The sequence below is a fragment of the Lissotriton vulgaris genome, chromosome 8 (assembly GCF_964263255.1).
Source record: "Lissotriton vulgaris chromosome 8, aLisVul1.2, whole genome shotgun sequence".
In the NCBI taxonomy this organism is placed as follows: Eukaryota; Metazoa; Chordata; class Amphibia; order Caudata; family Salamandridae; genus Lissotriton; species Lissotriton vulgaris.
Window position 1 is genome coordinate 1,528,450,531 of NC_141696.1, and position 14,398 is coordinate 1,528,464,928.

Here is a 14,398-nt window from a genome sequence, read left to right on the forward strand (position 1 = left end):
ACCTGAAGGCAAGATAGGTGGAAGAAAGTTTAAAAGGAGGACAGAAAGCAAAGTCTATGTTGCATTGATCATTTTGTAGATCAGTTGATAAAAATGTTGATAGAGAAAAAAGTACTACAGCTGATTCCAAGACCTATTTTGTTAGAAGCAAGGAACCTCTCAACTGTGCCGAAACACGGGATTGAACCAGGGACCTTTAGATCTTCAGTCTAACGCTCTCCCAACTGAGCTATTTCGGCCTGCTTATAGCTGTGGTCTTCATACTTTAATTTAAACCATTTAACAAAACAGATGCAGGACCTGGATTTTTAACCTCAGATGGTGAGATATGTTTTAAGGAGTCCTGTATCATTCCGCAATTAACTGGTGCAATGGGTAAATAGCATTTTTGGGATCCAGGTTAGGTAGTTGTTTTTTTAACTCCGAATGGACTAGCACTATATTACCCAGATATATTTGGCATGAGTAGGTAAGCAATGTCATCTGACTACTGACATCTGTGTTCAAGGGGAAGTGGAAGGTAATGCAGACAAGAGTTTACTTTACAAAAAAGCATGAAATGGCAAATATTCATTGTCAAACCTGAAGGTAAGAGAGGTGGAAGCAAGTTTAGAAGGAGGATATAAAGCAAAGTCTATGTTAAATTGATTGTGTTGTAGATCAGTTGGAAAAAATTTGATGAATAGAGAAAAAGTACTACAGCTGATTCCAAGACCTATTTTGTTAGAAGCAAGGAACCTCTCAACTGTGCCGAAACCCGGGATTGAACCAGGGACCTTCAGATCTTCAGTCTAACACTCTCCCAACTGAGCTATTTCGGCCTGCTTATAGCTGTGGTCTTCATATTTTAATTTAAACCATTTACCAAAATAGATGCAGGACCTGGATTTTTAACCTCACATGGTAGAGATATGTTTTAAGGAGTCCTGTATCATTCCGCAATTAACTGGTGCAATGGGTAAATAGCATTTTTTGGATCCAGGTTAGGTAGTTGTTTTTTTAACTCTGAATGGACTAGCACTATATTACCCAGATATATTTGGCATGAGTAGGTAAGCAATGTCATCTGACTACTGACATCTGTGTTCAAGGGGAAGTGGAAGGTAATGCAGACAAAAGTTTACTTTACAAAAAAGCATGAAATGGGAAATATTCATTGTCAAACCTGAAGGTAAGAGAGGTGGAAGCAAGTTTAGAAGGAGGACATAAAGCAAAGTCTATGTTAAATTGATTGTGTTGTAGATCAGTTGGAAAAAATTTGATAATTAGAGAAAAAGAACTACAGCTGATCCCAAGACCTATTTTGTTAGAAGCAAGGAACCTCTCAACTGTGCCGAAACCCGGGATTGAACCAGGGACCTTTAGATCTTCAGTCTAACGCTCGCCCAACTGAGCTATTTCGGCATGCTTAGAGCTGTGGTCTTCATACTTTAATTTAAACCATTTAACAAAATAGATGCAGGACCTGGATTTTTAACCTCATATGGTAGAGATATGTTTTAAGGAGTCCTGTATCATTCACCAGTTAACTGGTGCAATGGGTAAATAGCATTTTTGGGATCCAGATTAGGTAGTTGTTTTTTTAACTCGAAATGGACTAGCACTATATTACCTAGATATATTTGGCATGAGTAGGTAAGCAATGTCATCTGACTACTGACATCTGTGTTCAAGGGGAAGTGGAATGTGATGCAGACAAGAGTTTACTTTACAAAAAAGGACGAAATGGGAAACATTCATTGTCAAACCTGAAGGCAAGATAGGTGGAAGAAAGTTTAAAAGGAGGACAGAAAGCAAAGTCTATGTTGAATTGATCATTTTGTAGATCAGTTGATAAAAATGTTGATAGAGAAAAAAGTACTACAGCTGATTCCAAGACCTATTTTGTTAGAAGCAAGGAACCTCTCAACTGCGCCGAAACCCGGGATTGAACCAGGGACCTTTAGATCTTCAGTCTAACGCTCTCCCAACTGAGCTATTGCAGCCTGCTTATAGCTGTGGTCTTCATACTTTAATTTAAACCATTTAACAAAATAGATGCAGGACCTGGATTTTTAACCTCATATGGTAGAGATATGTTTTAAGGAGTCCTGTATCATTCCGCAATTAACTGGTGCAATGGGCAAATAGCAGTTTTGGGATCCAGGTTAGGTAGTTGTTTTTTTAACTCTGAATGGACTAGCACTATATTACCCAGATATATTTGGCATGAGTAGGTAAGCAATGTCATCTGACTACTGACATCTGTATTCAAGGGGAGGTGGAAGGTAATGCAGACAAGAGTTTACTTTACAAAAAAGCATGAAATGGGAAATATTCATTGTCAAACCTGAAGGTAAGAGAGGTGGAAGCAAGTTTAGAAGGAGGACATAAAGCAAAGTCTATGTTAAATTGATTGTGTTGTAGATCAGTTGGAAAAAATTTGATGAATAGAGAAAAAGTACTACAGCTGATTCCAAGACCTATTTTGTTAGAAGCAAGGAACCTCTCAACTGTGCCGAAACCCGGGATTGAAGCAGGGACCTTTAGATCTTCAGTCTAACGCTCTCCCAACTGAGCTATTTCGGCCTGCTTATAGCTGGGGTCTTCATACTTTAATTTAAACCATTTAACAAAATAGACTCAGGACCTGGATTTTTACCCTCATATGGTAGAGATATGTTTTAAGGAGTCCTGTATAATTCCCCAGTTAACTGGTGCAATGGGTAAATAGCATTTTTGGGATCCAGGTTAGGTAGTTGTTTTTTTAACTCTGAATGGACTAGCACTATATTACCTAGATATATTTGGCATGAGTAGGTAAGCAATGTCATCTGACTACTGACATCTGTGTTCAAGGGGAAGTGGAATGTGATGCAGACAAGAGTTTACTTTACAAAAAAGGACGAAATGGGAAACATTCATTGTCAAACCTGAAGGCAAGATAGGTGGAAGAAAGTTTAAAAGGAGGACAGAAAGCAAAGTCTATGTTGAATTGATCATTTTGTAGATCAGTTGATAAAAATGATGATAGAGAAAAAAGTACTACAGCTGATTCCAAGACCTATTTTGTTAGAAGCAAGGAACCTCTCAACTGTGCCGAAACCCGGGATGGAACCAGGGACCTTTAGACCTTCAGTCTAACGCTCTCCAAACTGAGCTATTGCGGCCTGCTTATAGCTGTGGTCTTCATACTTTAATTTAAACTATTTAACAAAATAGATGCAGGACCTGGATTTTTAACCTCATATGGTAGAGATATGTTTTAAGGAGTCCTGTATCATTCCGCAATTAACTGGTGCAATGGGCAAATAGCAGTTTTGGGATCCAGGTTAGGTAGTTGTTTTTTTAACTCTGAATGGACTAGCACTATATTACCCAGATATATTTGGCATGAGTAGGTAAGCAATGTCATCTGACTACTGACATCTGTATTCAAGGGGAGGTGGAAGGTAATGCAGACAAGAGTTTACTTTACAAAAAAGCATGAAATGGGAAATATTCATTGTCAAACCTGAAGGTAAGAGAGGTGGAAGCAAGTTTAGAAGGAGGACATAAAGCAAAGTCTATGTTAAATTGATTGTGTTGTAGATCAGTTGGAAAAAATTTGATGAATAGAGAAAAAGTACTACAGCTGATTCCAAGACCTATTTTGTTAGAAGCAAGGAACCTCTCAACTGTGCCGAAACCCGGGATTGAACCTGGGACCTTTAGATCTTCAGTCTAACGCTCTCCCAACTGAGCTATTTCGGCCTGCTTATAGCTGTGGTCTTCATACTTTAATTTAAACCATTTAACAAAATAGATGCAGGACCTGGATTTTTAACCTCATATGGTAGAGATATGTTTTAAGGAGTCCTGTATCATTCCGCAATTAACTGGTACAATGGGTAAATAGCATTTTTGGGATCCAGGTTAGGTAGTTGTTTTTTTAACTCCGAATGGACTAGCACTATATTACCCAGATATATTTGGCATGAGTAGGTAAGCAATGTCATCTGACTACTGACATCTGTGTTCAAGGGGAAGTGGAAGGTAATGCAGACAAGAGTTTACTTTACAAAAAAGCATGAAATGGGAAATATTCATTGTCAAACCTGAAGGTAAGAGAGGTGGAAGCAAGTTTAGAAGGAGTACATAAAGCAAAGTCTATGTTAAATTGATTGTGTTGTAGATCAGTTGGAAAAAATTTGATGAATAGAGAAAAAGTACTACAGCTGATTCCAAGACCTATTTTGTTAGAAGCAAGGAACATCTCAACTGTGCCGAAACCCGGGATTGAACCAGGGACCTTTAGACCTTCAGTCTAACGCTCTCCCAACTGAGCTATTTCGGCCTTCTGATAGCTGGGGTCTTCATACTTTAATTTGAACCATTTAACAAAATAGATGCAGGACCTGGATTTTTAACCTCATATGGTAGAGATATGTTTTAAGGAGTCCTGTATCATTCCCCAGTTAACTGGTGCAATGGGTAAATAGCAATTTTGGGATCCAGGTTAGGTAGTTGTTTTTTTAACTCTGAATGGACTAGCACTATATTACCCAGATATATTTGGCATGAGTAGGTAAGCAATGTCATCTGACTACTGACATCTGTGTTCAAGGGGAAGTGGAATGTGATGCAGACAAGAGTTTACTTTACAAAAAAGGACGAAATGGAAAACATTCATAGTCAAACCTGAAGGCAAGATAGGTGGAAGAAAGTTTAAAAGGAGGACAGAAAGCAAAGTCTATGTTGCATTGATCATTTTGTAGATCAGTTGATAAAAATGTTGATAGAGAAAAAAGTACTACAGCTGATTCCAAGACCTATTTTGTTAGAAGCAAGGAACCTCTCAACTGTGCCGAAACCCGGGATTGAACCAGGGACCTTTAGATCTTCAGTCTAACGCTCTCCCAACTGAGCTATTTCGGCCTGCTTATAGCTGTGGTCTTCATACTTTAATTTAAACCATTTAACAAAACAGATGCAGGACCTGGATTTTTAACCTCAGATGGTGAGATATGTTTTAAGGAGTCCTGTATCATTCCGCAATTAACTGGTGCAATGGGTAAATAGCATTTTTGGGATCCAGGTTAGGTAGTTGTTTTTTTAACTCCGAATGGACTAGCACTATATTACCCAGATATATTTGGCATGAGTAGGTAAGCAATGTCATCTGACTACTGACATCTGTGTTCAAGGGGAAGTGGAAGGTAATGCAGACAAGAGTTTACTTTACAAAAAAGCATGAAATGGCAAATATTCATTGTCAAACCTGAAGGTAAGAGAGGTGGAAGCAAGTTTAGAAGGAGGATATAAAGCAAAGTCTATGTTAAATTGATTGTGTTGTAGATCAGTTGGAAAAAATTTGATGAATAGAGAAAAAGTACTACAGCTGATTCCTAGACCTATTTTGTTAGAAGCAAGGAACCTCTCAACTGTGCCGAAACCCGGGATTGAACCAGGGACCTTCAGATCTTCAGTCTAACACTCTCCCAACTGAGCTATTTCGGCCTACTTATAGCTGTGGTCTTCATATTTTAATTTAAACCATTTACCAAAATAGATGCAGGACCTGGATTTTTAACCTCATATGGTAGAGATATGTTTTAAGGAGTCCTGTATCATTCCGCAATTAACTGGTGCAATGGGCAAATAGCAGTTTTGGGATCCAGGTTAGGTAGTTGTTTTTTTAACTCTGAATGGACTAGCACTATATTACCCAGATATATTTGGCATGAGTAGGTAAGCAATGTCATCTGACTACTGACATCTGTATTCAAGGGGAGGTGGAAGGTAATGCAGACAAGAGTTTACTTTACAAAAAAGCATGAAATGGGAAATATTCATTGTCAAACCTGAAGGTAAGAGAGGTGGAAGCAAGTTTAGAAGGAGGACATAAAGCAAAGTCTATGTTAAATTGATTGTGTTGTAGATCAGTTGGAAAAAATTTGATGAATAGAGAAAAAGTACTACAGCTGATTCCAAGACCTATTTTGTTAGAAGCAAGGAACCTCTCAACTGTGCCGAAACCCGGGATTGAACCAGGGACCTTTAGATCTTCAGTCTAACGCTCTCCCAACTGAGCTATTTCGGCCTGCTTATAGCTGTGGTCTTCATACTTTAATTTAAACCATTTAACAAAATAGATGCAGGACCTGGATTTTTAACCTCATATGGTAGAGATATGTTTTAAGGAGTCCTGTATCATTCCGCAATTAACTGGTACAATGGGTAAATAGCATTTTTTGGATCCAGGTTAGGTAGTTGTTTTTTTAACTCTGAATGGACTAGCACTATATTACCCAGATATATTTGGCATGAGTAGGTAAGCAATGTCATCTGACTACTGACATCTGTGTTCAAGGCGAAGTGGAAGGTAATGCAGACAAGAGTTTACTTTACAAAAAAGCATGAAATGGGAAATATTCATTGTCAAACCTGAAGGTAAGAGAGGTGGAAGCAAGTTTAGAAGGAGTACATAATGCAAAGTCTATGTTAAATTGATTGTGTTGTAGATCAGTTGGAAAAAATTTGATGAATAGAGAAAAAGTACTACAGCTGATTCCAAGACCTATTTTTTTAGAAGCAAGGAACCTCTCAACTGTGCCGAAACCCGGGATTGAACCAGGGACCTTTAGATCTTCAGTCTAACGCTCTCCCAACTGAGCTATTTCGGCCTTCTGATAGCTGGGGTCTTCATACTTTAATTTGAACCATTTAACAAAATAGATGCAGGACCTGGATTTTTAACCTCATATGGTAGAGATATGTTTTAAGGAGTCCTGTATCATTCCCCAGTTAACTGGTGCAATGGGTAAATAGCATTTTTGGGATCCAGGTTAGGCAGTTGTTTTTTTAACTCTGAATGGACTAGCACTATATTACCCAGATATATTTGGCATGAGTATGTAAGCAATGTCATCTGACTACTGACATCTGTGTTCAAGGGGAAGTGGAATGTGATGCAGACAAGAGTTTACTTTACAAAAAAGGACGAAATGGAAAACATTCATAGTCAAACCTGAAGGCAAGATAGGTGGAAGAAAGTTTAAAAGGAGGACAGAAAGCAAAGTCTATGTTGAATTGATCATTTTGTAGATCAGTTGATAAAAATGTTAATAGAGAAAAAAGTACTACAGCTGATTCCAAGACCTATTTTGTTAGAAGCAAGGAACCTCTCAACTGTGCCGAAACCCGGGATTGAACCAGGGACCTTTAGATCTTCAGTCTAACGCTCTCCCAACTGAGCTATTTCGGCCTTCTGATAGCTGGGGTCTTCATACTTTAATTTGAACCATTTAACAAAATAGATGCAGGACCTGGATTTTTAACCTCATATGGTAGAGATATGTTTTAAGGAGTCCTGTATCATTCCCTAGTTAACTGGTGCAATGGGTAAATAGCATTTTTGGGATCCAGGTTAGGTAGTTGTTTTTTTAACTCTGAATTGACTAGCACTATATTACCCAGATATATTTGGCATGAGTAGGTAAGCAATGTCATCTGACTACTGACATCTGTGTTCAAGGGGAAGTGGAATGTGATGCAGACAAGAGTTTACTTTACAAAAAAGGACGAAATGGAAAACATTCATAGTCAAACCTGAAGGCAAGATAGGTGGAAGAAAGTTTAAAAGGAGGACAGAAAGCAAAGTCTATGTTGAATTGATCATTTTGTAGATCAGTTGATAAAAATGTTGATAGAGAAAAAAGTACTACAGCTGATTCCAAGACCTATTTTGTTAGAAGCAAGGAACCTCTCAACTATGCCGAAACCCGGGATTGAACCAGGGACCTTTAGATCTTCAGTCTAACGCTCTCCCAACTTAGCTATTTCGGGCTGCTTACAGCTGTGGTCTTCATACTTTAATTTAAACCATTTAACAAAATAGATGCAGGACCTGGATTTTTAACCTCATATGGTGAGATATGTTTTAAGGAGTCCTGTATCATTCCGCAATTAACTGGTGCAATGGGTAAATAGCATTTTTGGGATCCAGGTTAGGTAGTTGTTTTTTTAACTCTGAATGGACTAGCACTATATTACCCAGATATATTTGGCATGATTAGGTAAGCAATGTCATCTGACTACTGACATCTGTGTTCAAGGGGAAGTGGAAGGTAATGCAGACAAGAGTTTTCTTTACAAAAAAGCATGAAATGGGAAATATTCATTGTCAAACCTGAAGGTAAGAGAGGTGGAAGCAAGTTTAGAAGGAGGACATAAAGCAAAGTCTATGTTAAATTGATTGTGTTGTAGATCAGTTCAAAAAAATTTGATGAATAGAGAAAAAGTTCTACAGCTGATTCCAAGACCTATTTTGCTAGAAGCAAGGAACCTCTCAACTGTGCCGAAACCCGGGATTAAACCAGGGACCTTTAGATCTTCAGTCTAACGCTCTCCAAACTGAGCTATTTCGGCCTTCTCATAGCTGTGGTCTTCATACTTTAATTTGAACCATTTAACAAAATAGATGCAGGACATGGATTTTTAACCTCATATGGTAGAGATATGTTTTAAGGAGTCCTGTACCATTCCCCAGTTAACTGGTGCAATGGGTAAATAGCATTTTTGGGATCCAGGTTAGGTAGTTGTTTTTTTAACTCTGAATGGACTAGCACTATATTACCTAGATATATTTGGCATGAGTAGGTAAGCAATGTCATCTGACTACTGACATCTGTGTTCAAGGGGAAGTGGAATGTGATGCAGACAAGAGTTTACTTTACAAAAAAGGACGAAATGGGAAACATTCATTGTCAAACCTGAAGGCAAGATAGGTGGAAGAAAGTTTAAAAAGAGGACAGAAAGCAAAGTCTATGTTGAATTGATCATTTTGTAGATCAGTTGATAAAAATGTTGATAGAGAAAAAAGTACTACAGCTTATTCCAAGACCTATTTTGTTAGAAGCAAGGAACCTCTCAACTGTGCCGAAACCCGGGATTGAACCAGGGACCTTTAGATCTTCAGTCTAACGCTCTCCCAACTGAGCTATTTCGGCCTGCTTATAGCTGTGGTCTTCATACTTTAATTTAAACCATTTAACAAAATAGATGCAGGACCTGGATTTTTAACCTCATATGGTAGAGATATGTTTTAAGGAGTCCTGTATCATTCCGCAATTAACTGGTGCAATGGGCAAATAGCAGTTTTGGGATCCAGGTTAGGTAGTTGTTTTTTTAACTCTGAATGGACTAGCACTATATTACCCAGATATATTTGGCATGAGTAGGTAAGCAATGTCATCTGACTACTGACATCTGTATTCAAGGGGAGGTGGAAGGTAATGCAGACAAGAGTTTACTTTACAAAAAAGCATGAAATGGGAAATATTCATTGTCAAACCTGAAGGTAAGAGAGGTGGAAGCAAGTTTAGAAGGAGGACATAAAGCAAAGTCTATGTTAAATTGATTGTGTTGTAGATCAGTTGGAAAAAATTTGATGAATAGAGAAAAAGTACAACAGCTGATTCCAAGACCTATTTTGTTAGAAGCAAGGAACCTCTCAACTGTGCCGAAACCCAGGATTGAACCAGGGACCTTTAGATCTTCAGTCTAACGCTCTCCCAACTGAGCTATTTCGGCCTGCTTATAGCTGTGGTCTTCATACTTTAATTTAAACCATTTAACAAAATAGATGCAGGACCTGGATTTTTAACCTCATATGGTAGAGATATGTTTTAAGGAGTCCTGTATCATTCCCCAGTTAACTGGTGCAATGGGTAAATAGCATTTTTGGGATCCAGGTTAGGTAGTTGTTTTTTTAACTCTGAATGGTCTAGCACTATATTACCTAGATATATTTGGCATGAGTAGGTAAGCAATGTCATCTGACTACTGACATCTGTGTTCAAGGGAAAGTGGAATGTGATGCAGACAAGAGTTTACTTTACAAAAAAGGACTACATGGGAAACATTCATTGTCAAACCTGAAGGCAAGATAGGTGGAAGAAAGTTTAAAAGGAGGACAGAAAGCAAAGTCTATGTTGAATTGATCATTTTGTAGATCAGTTGATAAAAATGTTGATAGAGAAAAAAGTACTACAGCTGATTCCAAGACCTATTTTGTTAGAAGCAAGGAACCTCTCAACTGTGCCGAAACCCGGGATGGAACCAGGGACCTTTGGATCTAGAGTCTAACGCTCTCCCAACTGAGCTATAGCGGCCAGCTTATAGCTGTGGTCTTCATACTCTAATTTAAACCATTTAACAAAATAGATGCAGGACCTGGATTTTTAACCTCATATGGTAGAGATATGTTTTAAGGAGTCCTGTATCATTCCGCAATTAACTGGTGCAATGGGCAAATTGCAGTTTTGGGATCCAGGTTAGGTAGTTGTGTTTTTTAACTCTGAATGGACTAGCACTATATTACCCATATATATTTGGCATGAGTAGGTAAGCAATGTCATCTGACTACTGACATCTGTATTCAAGGGGAGGTGGAAGGTAATGCAGACAAGAGTTTACTTTACAAAAAAGCATGAAATGGGAAATATTCATTGTCAAACCTGAAGGTAAGAGAGGTGGAAGCAAGTTTAGAAGGAGGACATAAAGCAAAGTCTATGTTAAATTGATTGTGTTGTAGATCAGTTGGAAAAAATTTGATGAATAGAGAAAAAGTACTACAGCTGATTCCAAGACCTATTTTTTTAGAAGCAAGGAACCTCTCAACTGTGCCGAAACCCGGGATTGAACCAGGGACCTTTAGATCTTCAGTCTAACGCTCTCCCAACTGAGCTATTTCGGCCTGCTTATAGCTGTGGTCTTCATACTTTAATTTAAACCATTTAACAAAATAGATGCAGGACCTGGATTTTTAACCTCATATGGTAGAGATATGTTTTAAGGAGTCCTGTATCATTCCGCAATTAACTGGTATAATGGGTAAATAGCATTTTTTGGATCCAGGTTAGGTAGTTGTTTTTTTAACTCTGAATGGACTAGCACTATATTATCCAGATATATTTGGCATGAGTAGGTAAGCAATGCCATCTGACTACTGACATCTGTGTTCAAGGGGAAGTGGAAGGTAATGCAGACAAGAGTTTACTTTACAAAAAAGCATGAAATGGGAAATATTCATTGTCAAACCTGAAGATAAGAGAGGTGGAAGCAAGTTTAGAAGGAGGACAAAAAGCAAAGTCTATGTTAAATTGATTGTGTTGTAGATCAGTTGGAAAAAACTTGATGAATAGAGAAAAAGTACTACAGCTGATTCCAAGACCTATTTTGTTAGAAGCAAGGAACGTCTCAACTGTGCCGAAACCCGGGATTGAACCAGGGACCTTTAGATCTTCAGTCTAACGCTCTCCCAACTGAGCTATTTCGGCCTTCTGATAGCTGGGGTCTTCATACTTTAATTTGAACCATTTAACAAAATAGATGCAGGACCTGGATTTTTAACCTCATATGGTAGAGATATGTTTTAAGGAGTCCTGTATCATTCCCCAGTTAACTGGTGCAATGGGTAAATAGCATTTTTGGGATCCAGGTTAGGTAGTTGTTTTTTTAACTCTGAATGGACTAGCACAATATTACCCAGATATATTTGGCATGAGTAGGTAAGCAATGTCATCTGACTACTGACATCTGTGTTCAAGGGGAAGTGGATTGTGATGCAGACAAGAGTTTACTTTACAAAAAAGGACGAAATGGAAAACATTCATAGTCAAACCGGAAGGCAAGATAGGTGGAAGAAAGTTTAAAAGGAGGACAGAAAGCAAAGTCTATGTTGAATTGATCATTTTGTGGATCAGTTGATAAAAATGTTAATAGAGAAAAAGTACTACTGCTGATTCCAAGACCTATTTTGTTAGAAGCAAGGAACCTCTCAACTGTGCCGAAACACGGGATTGAACCAGGGACCTTTAGATCTTCAGTCTAACGCTCTCCCGACTGAGCTATTTCGGCCTTCTGATAGCTGGGGTCTTCATACTTTAATTTGAACCATTTAACAAAATAGATGCAGGACCTGGATTTTTAACCTCATATGGTAGAGATATGTTTTAAGGAGTCCTGTATCATTCCCCAGTTAACTGGTGCAATGGGTAAATAGCATTTTTGGGATCCAGGTTAGGTAGTTGTTTTTTTAACTCTGAATGGACTAGCACTATATTACCCAGATATATTTGGCATGAGTAGGTAAGCAATGTCATCTGACTACTGACATATGTGTTCAAGGGGAAGTGGAATGTGATGCAGACAAGAGTTTACTTTACAAAAAGGGACGAAATGGAAAACATTCATAGTCAAACCTGAAGGCAAGATAGGTGGAAGAAAGTTTAAAAGGAGGACAGAAAGCAAAGTCTATGTTGAATTGATCATTTTGTAGATCAGTTGATAGAGAAAAAAGTACTACAGCTGATTCCAAGACCTATTTTGTTAGAAGCAAGGAACCTCTCAACTGTGCCGAAACCCGGGATTGAACCAGGGACTTTTAGATCTTCAGTCTAACGCTCTACCAACTGAGCTATTTCGGCCTGCTTATAGCTGTGGTCTTCATACTTTAATTTAAACCATTTAACAAAACAGATGCAGGACCTGGATTTTTAACCTCATATGGTGAGATATGTTTTAAGGAGTCCTGTATCATTCCGCAATTAACTGGTGCAATGGGTAAATAGCATTTTTGGGATCCAGGTTAGGTAGTTGTTTTTTTAACTCTGAATGGACTAGCACTATATTACCCAGATATATTTGGCATGAGTAGGTAAGCAATGTCATCTGACTACTGACATCTGTGTTCAAGGGGAAGTGGAAGGTAATGCAGACAAGAGTTTACTTTACAAAAAAGCATGAAATGGGAAATATTCATTGTCAAACCTGAAGGTAAGAGAGGTGGAAGCAAGTTTAGAAGGAGGACATAAAGCAAAGTCTATGTTAAATTGATTGTGTTGTAGATCAGTTGGAAAAAATTTGATGAATAGAGAAAAAGAACTACAGCTGATCCCAAGACCTATTTTGTAAGAAGCAAGGAACCTCTCAACTGTGCCGAAACCCGGGATTGAACCAGGGACCTTTAGATCTTCAGTCTAACGCTCTCCCAACTGAGCTATTTCGGCCTTCTGATAGCTGGGGTCTTCATACTTTAATTTGAACCATTTAACAAAATAGATGCAGGACCTGGATTTTTAACCTCATATGGTAGAGATATGTTTTAAGGAGTCCTGTATCATTCCCCAGTTAACTGGTGCAATGGGTAAATAGCATTTTTGGGATCCAGGTTAGGTACTTGTTTTTTTAACTCTGAATGGACTAGCACTATATTACCCAGATATATTTGGCATGAGTAGGTAAGCAATGTCATCTGACTACTGACATCTGTGTTCAAGGGGAAGTGGAATGTGATGCAGACAAGAGTTTACTTTACAAAAAAGGACAAAATGGAAAACATTCATAGTCAAACCTGAAGGCAAGATAGGTGGAAGAAAGTTTAAAAGGAGGACAGAAAGCAAAGTCTATGTTGAATTGATCATTTTGTAGATCAGTTGATAAAAATGTTGATAGAGAAAAGAGTACTACAGCTGATTCCAAGACCTATGTTGTTAGAAGCAAGGAACCTCTCAACTGTGCCGAAACCCGGGATTGAACCAGGGACCTTTAGATCTTCAGTCTAACGCTCTCCCAGCTTAGCTATTTTGGCCTGCTTATAGCTGTGGTCTTCATACTTTAATTTAAACCATTTAACAAAATAGATGCAGGACCTGGATTTTTAACCTCATATGGTGAGATATGTTTTAAGGAGTCCTGTATCATTCCGCAATTAACTGGTGCAATGGGTAAATAGCATTTTTGGGATCCAGGTTAGGTAGTTGTTTTTTTAACTCTGAATGGACTAGCACTATATTACCCAGATATATTTGGCATGAGTAGGTAAGCAATGTCATCTGACTACTGACATCTGTATTCAAGGGGAGGTGGAAGGTAATGCAGACAAGAGTTTACTTTACAAAAAAACATGAAATGGGAATTATTCATTGTCAAACCTGAAGGCAAGATAGGTGGAAGAAAGTTTAAAAGGAGGACAGAAAGCAAAGTCTATGTTGAATTGATCATTTTGTAGATCAGTTGATACAAATGTTGATAGAGAAAAAAGTACTACAGCTGATTCCAAGACCTATTTTGTTAGAAGCAAGGAACCTCTCAACTGTGCCGAAACCCGGGATTGAACCAGGGACCTTTAGATCTTCAGTCTAACGCTCTCCCAACTGAGCTATTGCGGCCTGCTTATAGCTGTGGTCTTCATACTTTAATTTAAACCATTTAACAAAATAGATGCAGGACCTGGATTTTTAACCTCATATGGTAGAGATATGTTTTAAGGAGTCCTGTATCATTCCACAATTAACTGGTGCAATGGGCAAATAGCAGTTTTGGGATCCAGGTTAGGTAGTTGTTTTTTAACTCTGAATGGACTAGCACTATATTA

General features: G+C 38.3%; 9 non-coding genes across 9 annotated transcripts; all 9 read right to left on the minus strand.

Annotated features, from left to right (window-relative positions):
• Positions 1-4,823: 4,823 nt before the first annotated feature.
• TRNAF-GAA (transfer RNA phenylalanine (anticodon GAA)) lies at positions 4,824-4,896 on the minus strand. The gene has a single exon. It is a non-coding gene; the product is annotated as a tRNA-Phe (tRNA).
• Positions 4,897-5,988: 1,092 nt separating this feature from the next.
• TRNAF-GAA (transfer RNA phenylalanine (anticodon GAA)) lies at positions 5,989-6,061 on the minus strand. The gene has a single exon. It is a non-coding gene; the product is annotated as a tRNA-Phe (tRNA).
• A 510-nt stretch (positions 6,062-6,571) lies between these two features.
• On the minus strand, positions 6,572-6,644 carry TRNAF-GAA (transfer RNA phenylalanine (anticodon GAA)). Its single transcript has one exon. It is a non-coding gene; the product is annotated as a tRNA-Phe (tRNA).
• A 508-nt stretch (positions 6,645-7,152) lies between these two features.
• Positions 7,153-7,225, minus strand: TRNAF-GAA (transfer RNA phenylalanine (anticodon GAA)). Its single transcript has one exon. It is a non-coding gene; the product is annotated as a tRNA-Phe (tRNA).
• Positions 7,226-8,896: 1,671 nt separating this feature from the next.
• On the minus strand, positions 8,897-8,969 carry TRNAF-GAA (transfer RNA phenylalanine (anticodon GAA)). The gene has a single exon. It is a non-coding gene; the product is annotated as a tRNA-Phe (tRNA).
• Positions 8,970-10,644: 1,675 nt separating this feature from the next.
• On the minus strand, positions 10,645-10,717 carry TRNAF-GAA (transfer RNA phenylalanine (anticodon GAA)). Its single transcript has one exon. It is a non-coding gene; the product is annotated as a tRNA-Phe (tRNA).
• A 510-nt stretch (positions 10,718-11,227) lies between these two features.
• Positions 11,228-11,300, minus strand: TRNAF-GAA (transfer RNA phenylalanine (anticodon GAA)). The gene has a single exon. It is a non-coding gene; the product is annotated as a tRNA-Phe (tRNA).
• Positions 11,301-12,376: 1,076 nt separating this feature from the next.
• On the minus strand, positions 12,377-12,449 carry TRNAF-GAA (transfer RNA phenylalanine (anticodon GAA)). The gene has a single exon. It is a non-coding gene; the product is annotated as a tRNA-Phe (tRNA).
• Positions 12,450-12,958: 509 nt separating this feature from the next.
• Positions 12,959-13,031, minus strand: TRNAF-GAA (transfer RNA phenylalanine (anticodon GAA)). Its single transcript has one exon. It is a non-coding gene; the product is annotated as a tRNA-Phe (tRNA).
• Positions 13,032-14,398: the final 1,367 nt, after the last annotated feature.